The sequence below is a fragment of the Lactuca serriola genome, chromosome 5, assembly GCF_051521515.1.
Source record: "Lactuca serriola cultivar US96UC23 chromosome 5, Lser_US96UC23_V15, whole genome shotgun sequence".
Lineage (NCBI taxonomy): Eukaryota > Viridiplantae > Streptophyta > Magnoliopsida > Asterales > Asteraceae > Lactuca > Lactuca serriola.
Window position 1 is genome coordinate 72,082,801 of NC_136412.1, and position 16,947 is coordinate 72,099,747.

The following is a 16,947-nucleotide window of genomic DNA, read 5'->3' on the forward strand; positions in this document are numbered from 1 at the left end:
TTATGACCATAGATGCTTCTAAGAGTCCAAAAGGATAGATCTTAGGCTCTAAAACCATCAATACTCAAGTATCCTCAACAATAGAGTCTAAATGTGACATAAAATAGCCAAATAAACAAATCTAAGCATACAATGGCCAAGTATGGAATTTAATACCTTAAAAGAGTCAGAAGTGATTCCAATCTCCTGGATCTACAAGCTCTTGGTGGATCCTTGCTTCTTATTTAAGCTCCTTTATTCCCTTCTCACTAACACAATGCACAAAAACTCAAATGGCTTCCAAATCATAAAGGCACACAAAATGAGCTAGGGTTTTCGTGGTGGTTGTCTATGGGTGAAGAGAGGCTGAGCAAACATGGGAAATGTTCTTTATATAGGGAGTAAACCATAAATTTTAGGGTTTAAGGATCTACACATGTATGTTGGGTGTACTCCTGGTACGATGGGCGTACGAGCATGGCTTCCGTAGTTCATTCTCATAAGTACGCAGAGCGTACATGGAAATGTACCCCCCCCCCCACGTACGATATCCCCTCAGCCCACCCGCAAGGCCCAAAGGTCAAAGCCCAACCAAACAATTCCATAATTTAATTAAGATAATTAATCATAATACCTAGAAAAATCCTGGATGCTACAGTATCACAAGATGAGAAGGATAGGCTGATAAGCAATGTTTAAGAAATGAGGATCATCAGGTTTGCTTTGCCACCCGACACTTTTTGTTTTGTTAGTTCATGTTGAGCTTGAGCCTTCTACTCAAACTCTAATGATTTCAGAGTTTGGATCAAACTTTCAATCGCTATAACCATCTTCTTAGTAGGATGATGAAGCACAAGATTGGACGTGAACTAATCGAGCAACGAGTCACGTTCACAAACAGGCTAAGATCTGAATGGAAGGCTGTTGTTTCTACTGTAAAAGCGCATGAGCAGTTCAAGAACTACACGTTGGAAAAGCTAGTTGGAATACTGAGGTCACATTATGACGAAGTGACGAAAGAAGGGAAGTTAGTTTCTGGGAAGGGATCACTGGCCCTTGTTGCGAAGGTTAAAAAAGCAGTAAATGTTGATGGCTCGGAGTCTGATCTCTCCGATTGTGAACTATCTAAGGAAGAATTTTCTATGATGGTGTCTAATCTAAAGAAATTCGCAAAGAAGAACTTCGGTCGCAACAAGCACCGAAACTGGCAGGGCAGTTATAGCTCTGAAAAGGTAAAGGAGGAGAGTGCGAATAAATCTTAGAACGAGTAGTGAAGAAGGATAAAAAGCTTGTGGGGGACTCCGGCTATGATTGAAATTACTGTCATGGCAAAAACCATCTAGCCAAGGGATACATGCTGAGAAGGATGAACGAGAAGAAGGAGGGGGAGGATGACGAGACATACTATCTCCGAAAGCTTGAGGAGATGAAAAGAAGAAGAATATTGATAACACCATGCCTGCTTTGATTGTGCAGGAAAACAAAGCAGAAGATTAGTTTGGCAGAGTTGAGGTCTGGTCGACTGAATCTGAAGATGAAGAGGTTTGCAGACCTACTCATGGAAGGAGCTCTGTAGCGAAGGATGAAGTTTCGCGGTTCAATGGAAGGTGTTTGATGGTTACCAATGAAGTGTCAGGGATGAGAGGTTATGCAACTGATGGTGGACATAGAACTAATAGTTGTTTCGTTGCGAAACCAATTCTAGAGCAGATAAGCAAGTGCGGGCAGGTGATCAAAAAGGTAAACTCTATTCTTGAATCTATTAATATTCTTGTGTCTAGATATGAAACTGAATTAAACGACCTAAAATACACGTTTTCAAGTTTCAATGATAGTCTAAAACAAACACACTTAAAATATTCTAACTTAACTGATCAACTTGGTAGGGTTTCGTCGAAAAGTGAAGAGAAATGCATGTGGATTGAAAAGTTGGATTCTGATTTGTCTAAGTCTAGGGATGAGTCGATTTATTTGCAAAGAGATAATTTAGGTCTTTTAAAACAACGTAACATTTTTTGTTTGATTGGTAAAAGACTTTATTTTAATATTACTCAGCTTGATCTTATTTGTGAGATTGGAAAGAAAATTCACAAGATGATTTTGCCCTTTCTCGAATTGCAAGAGGACGAAATCGACGCAGAGTGTTTCAGGTGCAAATCCATCGTCTCATCAGATGAAACCTCATATGCATACAGAGTAGGACTGGACAAAATCGATTATTTCATAAAGTCCAAAGATCACAAAAACATGCTTAAACAACTTTTGGATGAAAAAGACAAAAATAAAATTACATCCAAAACTGTATAGAAGTTTGACTCATTAAGCACCAAGTTAAATTCAGAAAATAAACTTGATGGTGAAAACATTTCTGAATTTGAAGATGAAAGTGATATGAGTGAAATCTCTGTTGAGGATGAGATAGACTGCTCTGAGTTTGTTAAAAACGAACCTGTACCTGCGAATGTCCTAATTTCTGTAAATTTAGTTGAATATGCACATCTTACTGAGAACAAATCTAAAGTTATAAAAGCTAAAGCAACTATTTTCCCAAAAGTTTAAACTATTCCTAACGAAGTTTTTACATCTAAAGACCGAACAAAAATCAAACAGTTGAATTAATGTCCATGTTCGAGGATGATAACAAAGAGGGTTGTGATGAGTTCTTCTGGTCTGCTCCAATTGACAATGCAAAAGAAACCTAGGGTTTATCTGAAATGACCTCTTGTAAAATGAAGAGCCGATACGTAGCAGAACCTCTAAATAAAGTCAATTCAAGCTACGAAGAGGGAAGTCCCAGTGGAACTAAGAATGTTCCAAGTGACACATCGTCTGTTCGAACCGAAACCCCTACAAGAAAGTCACAACCTAGGGATAGGATTCACAGATCCTATAAGCAGTCTACAAATCAAAATACCAAAGGAATGCAAGATATAACAAAAATCTCAAAGGAAAGAAATCTGTTCTATCATTATAATAATCCCAACTTTGTTCATAAAGAAAATTCCAATCCAAATGAGAAAGTCTCTTCACCTGCAACACTTAATAGTTTTCAACGAAGTCAATCTCCCTAAGTTTCTAATCAAAAAGTTTTTCCAAAACCATCATTTTCAAACCATGCGAAACCTGTGTAGAAAACCAAATTTCACTTCTCTCCTAACATGAATCTTTCGCATTCATCCAAGACATTGCAAGATGTTAAAGGCAAAGGAAAGAGAGTTTCGGAGCCTAAAGTTCCTATCAAAAGATCTGAAACTAATCAAAAGAGAGATGAGAAGAAATTTGTCAAACAACAAAACCAAGATAAACAAAAGAAACTATCCACCAAGGATACAAACTCAAAAGACAATCGGATTAATGTTCTTCAAATCACAAAGAAAGATAAAACAACCTTAATAAAACAAACTTATCTGGTTGATCCTGCTATTTCTTTTCCTGTGAAAAACTCACGAGGGCCCAAAGAACTTCGGCTTCCTAAATCTACTTAATTGTTGCAGGTAATACGTGACAAGCAGTTTGACTCTGAATGGTACATTGACAGTGGATGCTCGTGTCACATGACAAGTATGAAGGAGGAACTGCGAGAGTTTAGAACACTGAAAGATGGAAGAAGAGTAAAGTATGGCAACAATGCATTTGGTGAAATTAAGGGTTATAGGATGATAACCAATGGAGAGTTTTCCATTCTCAAGGTCACATATGTGGAAGGACTACAACACAACCTCATTAGTGTTTTGTAGTTGGTAGTGGGAACATGATTAAAAGTTTCATTCGACGAGGAAGAGTCATAAATTATTGAAAAGGCAACCAAAAATGTTCTGTTAAAGTCAAAGAAAAAAGGAGAAATGTATCCACTTAATCTGAACCCCATAAAAGGGAAGCCTGCAATCTGCTTACTTACGAAAGCTTCCACGTGGCACCGAAGGATTTCACATCTCAATTTTAGAGATATCAACAAGCTTGTTCTTGGTGATCAAGTGTGAGGTCTTCCACTCCTGAAGTATGATAAAGAACATCTTTGTGCAGCCTGCAAAATTGGGAAACAGAGCAGGAAGAGTCATCCAACGATTGTGAATACGAAAGTCATAGATCCACCTGAACTTTTGCATGTACACCTTTGTAGTCCTTCTGCAAGTGAGAGCATTGGCGGTAATAGATATATACTCGTAATTGTAGATGATTTTTCCAGAATCACTTGGGTGCATTTTCTTAAGCAGAAATCCGAAGCCACTCCAAAGCTCAGGGATTTTATAAAGCAGATTGAATTACAACTGCAAAAGCTGGTTTAAAACGTTTGCAACGAAAATAGTTTGGAATTCAACAACCAAGTTGTAACGTCGTGAATTTTGAAAACAATTTTTCATTTTTAAAACATATCATATCTCATAAAGTAAACTCAAAACATCAAATGTATCAAAAGTTATCTCAAAAGAAACATATCCCAGAATCTCAAGTACATAATGCATAATACTCTATCAGTGTGTACAGATCAATTTGGCGCCCCGCAATCCTCGTTGGTACCTGAAACACATATCACATAACACGGTAAGCATAAATGCTTAGTAAGTTCCCCAAAATACCACATACAACACATAACGCACTCGAGGCTATAACTCGGTATGACCCTCCGGTCAATGTGTCTCAGCGGGACCCTCCAGTCCCATAGCTTGTTGGACCCTCTGGTCCGGTCTGAATAGTTGGACCCTCCGGTCCAGTCTGATCGAGGACCCTCTGGCCTCATGAATCATTGGACCCTCTGGCCCGGTCTGTATAACACATAGCATACATATAACACATTGCACATAAATCTCAAACATACACATACACATAAGACCCTCCGGTCTGCACATAGATTCCACTCTAGGTAAAGTATACTGAGAAAACTCACATCGGGTAATCTCGGAAAGTCTCGAACTCAAAATACTGATCTAGCCTCCGCCTAATCACATAAAGTAATTTACCTCTAATTAAAAACGATTCTCAAAGGATAGACTAATCCCTCCCTATAATCTCTCAGAAAGGGAAAAGATCATTTTACCCCTCCAATGGTCCAAATGTCCAATTGTTGACCAACCGTCAAAAGTCAACGAAATTCAACAGAGGGCAGTACGCGGCGCGTACTAGCTCTGTACACGGAGCGTACCACGTGGCTATCTAAGATCGGCGAACTAGACCCCCTACGCTGCGCGTACTAGGATTACGCTTAGCGTAAGTCCAAGTTTCATACTTTCACAATTTTTGGTTTGAATAGGTTAAGACATAAGCTCATATCTCAGATCCATGCACTCCACTGACTCTTAAACCATAAAGTCGACACCTTGAAGCCTTTGCATGGCTTGAAAGGTCACCAATCACTTCATACACATAACCTCTTTCCCCATTAAGCCCAAATATCATGCATGACTTAATCTTAACGTCCAAGATTGGATTGTTATAGATTTATAACACAATATACTCTAAAATGGGGTAGATCTAGGCCCATGGAGTTCCCTTGCTCAAAAATTCTCCACCTTTGGGACTTAAACCCTAAAAATGCTCCTATATGATGCTTATAACACAAGAGTGGTAAAGTTTGAAGCCTTTTACCTCTATGAGAAGCTACCCACTTTGTTTAGCTCAGATCTAGAAGCCTGGACTCCAAAACTTCCTCTTCAAGATCTTCTCTTCTTCTTCACAAGCACAGAATGACACTTTCAAGCCCAAAACACACACACACACACAAGCTTAGAATGAAGTTTTAGACCTCTTAGGGTTTCACTCACTAGAAATGGTGGCTAGGATGGAGGTCATAGCATTCCTTTTATAGGGCTCATGCCTCATTTAGGGTTTTGAGTCTGGACCTAGTACGCCCAGCGTACGCCTTGTTACGCCCCGCGTACTGGGTTGAGTCCACGTCAAAGGCACGCCTATGGGTACGCGTAGCGTACTCTTTAGTACGCCCAACATTTCCGCTTGACACCATTTTTCTACTTTGGGCTAATTTGACAAATTGGGTATAGAATAAGGATGAAAGAGATATACCTAAATTTCGGAGTGTTACAATTCTCCCCCGCTAGAATTAGACTTCGCCCTCAAAGTCTCATGTCGTAAATAGCTCTAGATGCTGCTCCCGCATCTCCGACTCTGGCTCCCAAGTCACCCCGGACCCTCTCTGATGTCGCCACTAGACCTGAACCAGAGGCACCTCCTTGTTCCTTGGAAACTTGATCTTCCTATCCAGTATAGCGATTGGACTCTCGATGTAATTTAGGCTCGCGTCCACCTGAATATCCCCCAATGGTACAACTACTACCTCTTCGGCCACACACTTCCTTAACTGGGATACGTGGAAGGTGTTATGAATCTGGCTCAACTCCTCAGGTAGCTCCAAACGGTAAGCTACCTTGCCCACCCTAGCGGCAACCCTGAAAGGACCAATGTATCGGGGCCCCAATTTGCCCCTCTTTTTGAATCGAATCACTCCTTTCTAAGGAGATACCTTCAGGAGTACAAAGTCTCCAACCTGGAACTCGAGCTCAGATCTCCTCCTATCCGCATAACTCTTCTGTCGGCTCTAGGTTGTCAGTAACCTCTGACTGACCTGATGTATCTGTTCAGTCATCTTAAGCACTATCTTAGTGCTACCCATCACTTGTTGCCCTACCTCTCCCCAATAGATGGGGGTCCGACACCTCCTCCCATGTAAAAGCTCAAAGGGAGGCATACCAATACTCGAATGGTGGCTGTTGTTGTAAGAAAACTCAGCCAAAGGTAGGTATGTGTCCCAACTTCCACCGAAGTCCATGATGCATGCTCTAAGCATGTCCTCAAGCGTATGTATCGTCCGCTCATTCTTCCCGTCTGTCTGTGGGTGGTAGGCAGTATTGAACTGCAATCTCGTATCCAACTCCTCATGAAACTTCTTCCAGAATCTAGAAGAGAAATGCAAATCTCGATCTGACACAATTGAGATTGGCACTCCATGCTGCGACACCACCTCTCTCACATATATCTCTGTCAGCCTCTCTATAGAAGAGCTCTCATTGATAGCGAGGAAGTGAGCACTCTTCGTCAACTGATCCACAATCACCTAAATTACATCAACACCCCTCGCGGTCCTCGGCAATTTGGTGATGAAATCCATAGAAATTTGTTCCCACTTCCACTGGGGAACCTCTAGCGGCTGCAACTTGCCATGCGGGCACTGGTGCTCGGCCTTAACTCGGCGACAGGTCAAGCACCTCCCTACTACCCATGCAACATCCAACTTGCCATGCGGGCACTGGTGCGCCTCTTCCATCAATACGTTACGTGCCCCGCCCATAAACGGTATCCAAATCTGTCTGTGAAAGGTCATAAGCCCTTGGCTATCGGTAACAAACTCGAACACCTGCCCAATCACCCTCTCTCTCTCTCTCTCTTGTGGTTCTCCGGTCTCACAGCCTCCGTCTGGGCCTCTCGGATGGTATCCAACACCGAAGTCATCATCGTCATCCTCATGCATATGTCTCGAATCGGGGCACTCTCCGCCCAGCGGCTCAGAGTATCGCCCACCACATTAGCCTTGCCCAGGTGGTATAGGATCTCACAGTTATAATCCGTTACCACATCCGACCATCTCCTCTGGCGCATATTTAGGTTGGGTTGATCCATTAGGTACTTCAAACTCTTGTGGTCCGTATATATGGTAAACCGAACCCCGTACAAATAATGGTGCCATATTTTGAGGGCGAACACCACTGCCCGCAACTCCAAATCGTGGGTGGGATACCTAGTCTCATGAGGTTTCAACTGCCTCGATGTGTATGCTATCACGTGCCCCTCTGCACAAGCACCGCACCCAACCCCGATATAGACGCATCACAATACACCACAAAATCCTCCATTCCCTCCGGAAGAGATAACACCGGGGCTTCACATAATCTTTGGCGAAGCATCTCAAACGAGGTCTACTACTCTGGACCCCAAGTAAAAGCCACGCCCTTTCGGGTCAATCTGGTGAAGGGAACGACAATCTTGGAGAAATCCCTGATGCATCTCCGATAGTAGCTGGCCAACTCTAGAAAACTCCTGATCTCGGTGGGTTATCTCGGCATCTCCCAACTCTTAACAGCCTCATTCTTGGCCGGATCGACGAATATCCCATTCTTATTAACGAGGTGCCCCAAGAACTGGACCTCTCGTAACGAGAAATCACACTTGGTGAATTTAGCATAGCCTCTCCGATCTCAATACTCCAAGGATCTCTCTCAGATGCTCCTCATGCTGCTCTCTGGATCTTGAATATACTAGAATATCGTCGATGAACACAGTCACTGATCGGTCCAACATCGGTCTGCACACTCGGTTCATGAGATCCATGAACGTTGCTGGTGCAATTGTGACCCCAAAAGGCATCACCACGAACTCGTAATGCCCATAACGAGTCCTAAACGCCGTCTTCGGGATATCCTCATCACGCACCCTCATCTGATGATATCCAGACCTCAAGTCTATCTTGGAGAACCAAGGTGCACCCTGCAACTGATCGAACAGATCGTCGATCCTCGGTAGTGGGTAACGGTTCTTGACCGTCAACTTGTTCAGCTCCCGGTAATCAATGCACATCCGATGTGAACCATCCTTTTTTTGACAAAAAGGATCGGGGCTCCACACGGCGAGCTACTCAGTCGGATGAATCCCTTCCCCAACAGCTCTTAAAGCTGCGAGGATAACTCCTGCATCTCTGGTGGTGCAAGGCGATAGGGTGCCTTGGCAATAGGTGTCGCTCCCAAAACCAAATCAATATGGAACTCCACCTACCTCTCCGGAGGCACACCCGACAACTCCTTGGGAAAAACATCCGGGAACTCACGCACTATAGAATCATCATCGACAACACTCGGCCTCTCTGTAGCAACTCGTGTATTGATCACATATGCTACAAACCCCCTATAGCCCTGCTGTAGACTCCTTCTCACTCTGGCAGTCGACCAAAATACTGACCCGGATTGCGTACCCTCACCATACACCGTAGGTACTCCCCCACTAGGGTCTCCTATGCTCACCAACTGACGCTCGCAGTCAATAACAGCTCCAAATCGGCTCAACCAGTCCATGCCCACGATGACACAGACATCCCCCATCGCAATCGGTACCAGATCAATTGGGAACTCAACACCGAAAATTTCGAGTACACATCCTCAAATCACATCAGTAGAAAAAACCGCTCGCTCGTCAACTCCATTATCAAGGTTGTATATATGGAAGGACTGCAACACAAACTCATTAGCCTATCAGTGTGTATAGATCATGCTGACGCCTTCCTGCGATCCTCGCTGGTACCTGAAACACATATCACATAACACGGTAAGCATAAATGCTTTGTGAGTTCCCCAAAATACCACATACAACACATAAGCCACACAAGGCTATAACTTGGTATGACCCTCCGGTCAATGTGTCTCAGTGGGATCCTCCAGTCCCATAGCTCGTTGGACCCTTTGGTCCGGTCTGAATCGTTGGACCCTCCGGTCCGGTTTGATTGAGGACCCTCTAGCCTCATGAATCGTTGGACCCTATGGCCTGGTCTATATAACACATATCATACATATAACACATTGCATATAAATATCAAACATACACATACACATAATACCCTCCGGTCTGCACATAGATACCACTCTAGGTAAAGTATAGTGAGAAAACTCACCTCCGGTAATCTCGGAAAGTCTCGAACTCAAAATATTGATCTAGTCTCTGCCTAATTACATAAAGTAATTTACCTCTAATTAACAACAATTATCAAAGGATAGACCAATCCCTCCCTATAATCTCTCAGAAGGAGAAAAGACCATTTTACCCCTCCAATGGTCCAAATGTCCAATTGTTGACCAATCCTCAACAGCCAACAAAAGTTAACAGAGGGAAGTACGTGGCATGTACCAGCTCTGTACGCGGAGCGTACCCTATGGCTATCAGGATCGGGGAACTAGACCCCCTACGATGCGCGTAATGGGATTACACCAGCATAAGTCCCAGTTGCATACTTTCACAATTTTTGGTCTGGATAGGTTAAGCCATAAACTAATATCTCAAATCCATGCACTCTACTGACTCTTAAACCATAAAGTCGAAACCTTTAAGCATTTACATGGCTTTAAAGGTCACCAATCACTTTAAACACATAACTTAATCTTAACGTCCAAGATTGGATTTTTATAGATTTATAACACAATATACTCTAAAATGGGGTAGATCAAGGTCCATGGAGTTCCCTTGCTCAAAAAGTCACCACCTTTGGGACTTAAACCCTAAAAATGCTCCTATATGATGCTCATAACAAAAGAGTGGTAAAGTTTGAAGCTTTTTACCTCTGTGAGAAGCTCCCCACTCTGTTTACCTGAGATCTAAAAGCCTGGACTTCAAACCTTCCTCTTCAAGATCTTCTCTTCTTCTTCACAAGCACACAATGACACTTTCAAGCCCAAAACACACATACACATACAAGCTTAGAACGCAAGTTTAGCTCTCTTAAGGTTTCACTCACTAGAAATGGTGGCTAGGATGGAGGCCATAACATTCCTTTTATGGGGCTCATGTCTCATTTAGGGTTTTGAGTATGGGCCCAGTACGCCCAACGTACACCTTGGTACGCCCCGCGTACTGGGTTGAGTACCCTTCAGTACGCCCATCGTACCCGCTTGAAACCATTTTTCTACTTTGGGCTAATTTGACAACATGGGAAAAGAACCAAGATTAAAGAGATATACCTTAATTTCGGGGTGTTACACAAGCATTTGAATAATTTTTTTATTGAGAAAGGAGTCTCTCACAATTTTTTGGTTCCTTATACTCCTCAACAAAACGGATTCATTGAAAGATGAAATCGCTCGTTGTGCGGAGCTGCGTGGACCATGCTGTCATTCATAGATTTGTCGCTTTACTTCTGAGCAGATGCGATAGGAACTGCCTTCTTTACCCAAAATCAATCTATCCTCAATAAGCGATTCTCTATCACTACATATGAGATTATTAATAATCGAAAACCTAATGTCAAGTTTTTCCATGTTTTTGGTTCCAGGTGCTTTATCATTAACTCGAAGGAGCAAAGGAACAAATTCGATGTGAAGGCTGAAGAAGGTATCTTCCTGGGGTATTCTTTAACTTCTAAATCATATAGTATTCTCAATAATAGGTCTACATGGATTGAAGAAACCTACTATCTTACATTCGACGATAATTACATCAAGAAGTTTCAGAAGATTGATAGTCAACACAGGAGATCTTTCCTAAACCGAATTCTGCTACCATCCCACTCTCCAATCTTTATGAGGAGTTCCTAAACCTATTCGATGAGCCCGAAAAGGCAATATCCTCAGAGTCCAAAGCAGTAGACAATACGGAAGACAAATACAAGAAAATCATTGATGATGTTGCGAAAGAAATGGAATAGGAACATACCAATACGAAAGATCATGAAGTTACATTTCAATCTATAGATACGAATGATACAACACAGGGGGAGGGTTCAACTTCAACCTCCACATCTGATACACTTGTTCAATGGGAGAATGAAACCCCTGAAGTCAGCTTAGAGCCACCTTTCCAAGGGGAGAATCTGAATCCAGAGGAAGATATCCATACATCATTCGAAGGGGAGAATGAAAATGTGAATTATGATTTGAATGTGCAAATAGAGTTTGAAGAGGTGAATGTAAAATTGGATCCAACATATGATCCTAATTACCCTCCATTGGCAAAATGGACCAACGATCATCCAAAAACTCAAGTCATTGGAGACCCTCTTCAGGAGTTCTTATGAGAGGACAACAAAAAGAAAAGTGAACTGCTTTATTCTCTAAAGTGGAATTCTGCATATTTAATTTGTTTATCTCTAAGATTAAACCCAAAAATGTTTAAATTGTTCTTGATCATTCTGTTTGGGTGCAAGCAATGTAGGAGGAGCTCAATGAATTCAAACGAAACAAGGTCTGGAGACTTACTATCACTCCAAAGGATGCATCCGTTGTTGGTCTTAAATAGGTCTTTTGAAACAAGATGGACATGGAAGGTAATGTGATAATAAATAAGGCGCGACTCGTAGTAAAGGGATATTGTCAGGAAGAAGGCATTGACTACGAAAAAACCCCCACACCCATTGCAAGGTTGGAATCTGTTCTCATCTTTCTGGCATACGCAACACATAAGAACTTTGAAGTTTATTAGATGAACGTCAAGTGTGCATTCCTAAATGGGGAACTCGAAGAAACAATGTATGTGGAACAACTTCAAGGGTTCATAAGCAAAAAATTTCCAGACCACTATTACGTTCAGGACAAGGCTGTTTACGGTCTAAAGCAAGCTCCAAGTGCCTGGTATGAAACTCTAAGTCGTTTTTTAAAACAGGCTAAGTTTAAATAGGGATCGGTCAACCTAACCTTCTTTCACAAGAAAGATGGTGACCACTTGATGATCGTCTAAATTTACATTGATGACATCATCTTCGGATCAACTAACCCCGGCTTAACAGCTGAGTTCCAAAAGTTGATGGAAGCTAAATTTGAGATGAGCTCTATAGGTCTGATTAACTTGTTTCTTAGTTTGAATATAAGACAGAGTTAGGAAGGGATCTTTATCACTCAAGAGGCTTATATAAAGACCTTACTCTCCAAGTTTGTAATGGTGGGAGATTCTAAAGTAAAGATTCCAATGGCATTCGGAACGAAACTAACAACATCTCTGGACAAGCCAGCTGCTGATATGACTCTCTATCGCCAAATGATAGGATCGTTGATGTATCTGACTGCTAGTCATCCGGATATTATGTTTTCTTTTTGCTATTGTGCTAGGTTTCAAGCGAATCCTCGCAACCTCACATAACGGTTGTTAAGAACACCTTCAGTTATCTCAAGCGAACGTCCTCTTTAGGAATATGGTACCCTTCGATTTTAGACTTCTTTGTGCAAGCATTTTCGGATGCTGATCTTGGAGGTTGCAGTCTAGATCGAAAGAGTACAATGGGAGGATGCCAATTTCTTCATGGAAAACTCGTGAGTTGGAAATCCAAAAAGCAAACTTGCATCTCCCTATATACTGTTGAATCAGAGTACATAGTTGCTGCCTCTTACACCTCACAAGTAATCTGGATTTAGAGTCAGCTTCGCGACTATGGCATCAACATTAAGCAAAATCCCCTTATATTATGATTCTGAAAGCGCCATTCGCATTTGTCACAACCCGGTGCAACATTCAAAGACGAAACACATCGCACTGAGTTATCATTTCATCAAAGATCATGTGGAAGATGGAAATGTTTAGATACACTTTGTAAGATCCGCTAATCAGTTAGCCAACATATTCACGAAAGCCTTACCTGAACAAACCTTCAATCACATTCTTCAAGCTGCGAACCGGTGCGAATGTTCGTAGTGAATCGTAGTCTACTGTTCATTTGTGGCTTGGAACTTCTTATATCCTTTGTATATTTTCTTTATTTCTGTTTTTTTTTTTTATTTTTTTTTAATCAAAAATCCAAAAATATTTATTTCTTTCTATTTTTGTTTCTTTTTCAGAAAAACAAAAATACAAAAATATTTTCTTTATTTTCATCATTTATTTCTATTATAAAATTATAAAATACCAAAAATATTAGCTAATTGAGCAGGTTTCAAGGTACACATCTTGGTGACCTGAATTACGAATGATGGGATAGGTATAAATTCTGAATCTTTGCACTAGTTAAGTGTCCCTAGAAGCATGTTGCTGCATGTCGACCAAAGCCTCAAAGACTTTCTATGTAGAAGCCTTAATGAATCGATAACAACAATCGTTTCTTCCCAATAAGTTTGTTCATTCACATAAGTCACGAGCTACCTGACTCTTCTCACATTGGGTTAAGAGTTAACTACTTATTCACTTTCACATAGCAAAGGTACTTTATTTCTTTGAAGCCACCTCATACCATTTCTCCATCACTTTCGCATTCACAAATGTAACCCTTGAGACTCTCAGCTATTACCACTGAGATTTATGGTAACAGCCAATTCTGTGTTCATGATCTTAAATTCGTTATAACCACGAATTGAGTGAAACCCAAAATCCAACACATATATACGAACTGACGGTGAACAATATGTATGTATGTATATACATATATATATATATATATATATATATATATATATATATATATATATATATATGCTAGATATTTCACCTTGGAATTAATGAATGTCACCTTTGGTGGTCAGTAGCTGGAAATCTCTTTTTCCTTTTGTGTGATCTTAATGAGACATTCTAAAACTAAGACGTTTCTTCCCAATAGATCCAGTTTTATTTTTTCTTGAGATTTCTATCCTAGTCACTCAAAATAATTCCATAGCATACTTGTTTTTATGGCTACACCGGTCAGAAAAGTACTTCATCGAACGTTCGAACTTATATCAAGTTTCGTAGTTTGGTTGAAGATAAAGCCACCCTTAAAGCCTAATGAAAAGATGCCTTTCACTTTTTCTCAACAAACAATTGATCGTAATTCAATGGGAAACCACATAGACACTTTAGAGTCTCTCTTGACTCCGAAGGAAGAGATTGTTTTCCGGGATCCACTAATTTGTGTCTTAATAAGGCATCACTAAAATCCCACACAATTCTGATTAATTTCTTTATCTTTGGCACACTCTTACATGAAGATCCTTATGATTCTCCAAAGTCTGGTTCGTGGTCTTCATATTTACTTTCAGTTTCGCAGACAGGTTGATGGCTATTAAATGCGAAACTTCTCAAAAGCATCAACTGCGAAAGCGAGTAACTGAAGCGGCATCTTAAAGGATAAGACTGGGCATGAGAATTTGAAACGACGCTGATTTGACGCCGCCTGACACACGTCACAGCTATCAGTCACGCCTTTTTAGGCGCCTTTTTAGTAACCGATGCAACTAATTGATGGTTTTCTCTCACCTGCTACACTGTATAAAAGGATTTTGACGCTTCATTAATAATTACTACTCTCAAAAAGCAAACAAATCCTCCGATGATTATACTCACTACTATTCATCATCTCCTTCATCAAGCTTCAATGGCAGCTTCTTCAGAAACTCCTTCAGTTGTAAACAATGTGGCCCAGTCCTCAGTCCTCAACCTCAAGGTCCATCAAAAGCTGATCCTCAATCATGACCCAGCCAAATACGATGGGTTTCTTCAACCCATTGTCGAATGTTTGAGGTACTCTCCGCTCGTTATTGCACTTACCAAGTCAGACATTGTTCCTCTCGTGCACCTCTCCAAGGATTACTCCACCGCCAGTTATCAAAAGGGAGAAGAATTGATCTCATTCGAGATCTTCAAGCAAAAGACCCACATAAAAAAATCGAGGTTTTGTCAACTCCTAGGGCTTCCACAGGGTCTTGATCTGATTGACCCTGAAAGCATCTCCAACTCAGCAATTTTGGAGATGTTCTACCAGATGGGCTACAAGGAAACACTAACAGCATTTCCAAAATTCAAGAAGCCTAACTTGCCTGTAACATCCCGAGTTTAGGACTGCAAGTTCAGGGTTCAAAGTGAAAATGTGGATGGTCAACTCGGTGAGTCCATAGGTAGACTCGGCGAGTAGGGTCGCGATTCTGGTCGCGTGTTAAGTGGCCAACTCGGCGAGTCGGTGGTTGGACTCGGCGAGTTGGTTCTGTGTGGAGAAAACCCAAATCCTGGGGGTTGAGCCATATATAAAGAACATCATACCCTCTTCCTAACCTCTTTACTCTCCCTTGAAGTCCAGAAACCCTAATATTCATTTGTCAGAGAATTAGAGAGCATTTGGATCTTGAAGGAGTGTTGTTGAAGAGATCCTTGAAGATTAAGAGGCTTAGAGTAAGGGGATTTGCAAGGTTTTAGCTTATTCTTCTGTTGGAGTCTTCTCTTGAGGTAATGATTCGTTGCTTGAGTTGTTATCCATCTAGACCTATCATTTGTGGGATTTTTGGGAGTATATCTGGTGCTATCTTGAGTTTGGAGGTTGGATCTGAGGTTGCTACTTCAAATCTAGAGTAGTGATGATCCAAAAGAGCAGAAAGTCCTTGTTCAAGAGTTGTTGATGAAGCCTTTTAGTTCCAAACCCTAGCCCAAGAGTGTATTATTCTTAGATCTCTTTGGATTCACATAAAGTTTGCAACTTTACGTGAGGAACAGCTTTTAGAAGGGTAGATCTATGGATTGGAGCCCCTGCATGGCTTGGAAAGCCACTGTATGGATTAAGAACTAGAGGACCTTGGCGAGTCACAAGGGTGTAGTCGGCGAGTTGGATGAAGATAGGCAGGGACTCGACAAGTTGGAAGAACAACTCGGCGAGTCTGTTGAAGATGGCCTTGGACTCGACGAGTCTGTTCTTGGACTCAGCGAGTCTGGTCGCGAAGTCCTAACCTTCTTGGTTGAGCTGCAAATCGGTAAGTCGAGGGACGACTCGGTGAGTTGAGCAGGAAGTGACACAGAGTCCATGGGATCGGCGAGTCTTGGGGCGACTCAGCGAGTTGGGTCGCGATATGGGAGTTTTCAGAGCATAGGGACTCGATGAGTCAGCGGGCTGACTCGGCGAGTAGAGTCAGTCAGGAAGTTTGACTTTGACTGAGGACTTTGACTTTGACCAAGAGTTGACCAGTTGACTTCCAAGGGTAATTTGGTAATTATTGGTATTTATTGAGTCCAGTCTTTTGGTATTATCAGTGGTGGAGTTCGTGTCGGAGGTTGGAGCAGCGTGATCTTATCTTTTCAGTCAGCAGTTGCGAGGTGAGTTATCCTCACTATATCTACAGGGTCTAAGGCACCAAGGCCAGCCCTTTATCGGATTGTAATCCGGGTATTGTTGTTATGTTATTGCTTTGCTATGATTGCATCCTGGTAGTTAGGATGGTATATGTTAGAGACCTGGTTAAGGTCGGTATCCTGGTACATAGGATGAGGCTATATTAGTGACGGGTTAGGTCGGTATCCTGTTTAGAGTATGCTATGTATGTGATC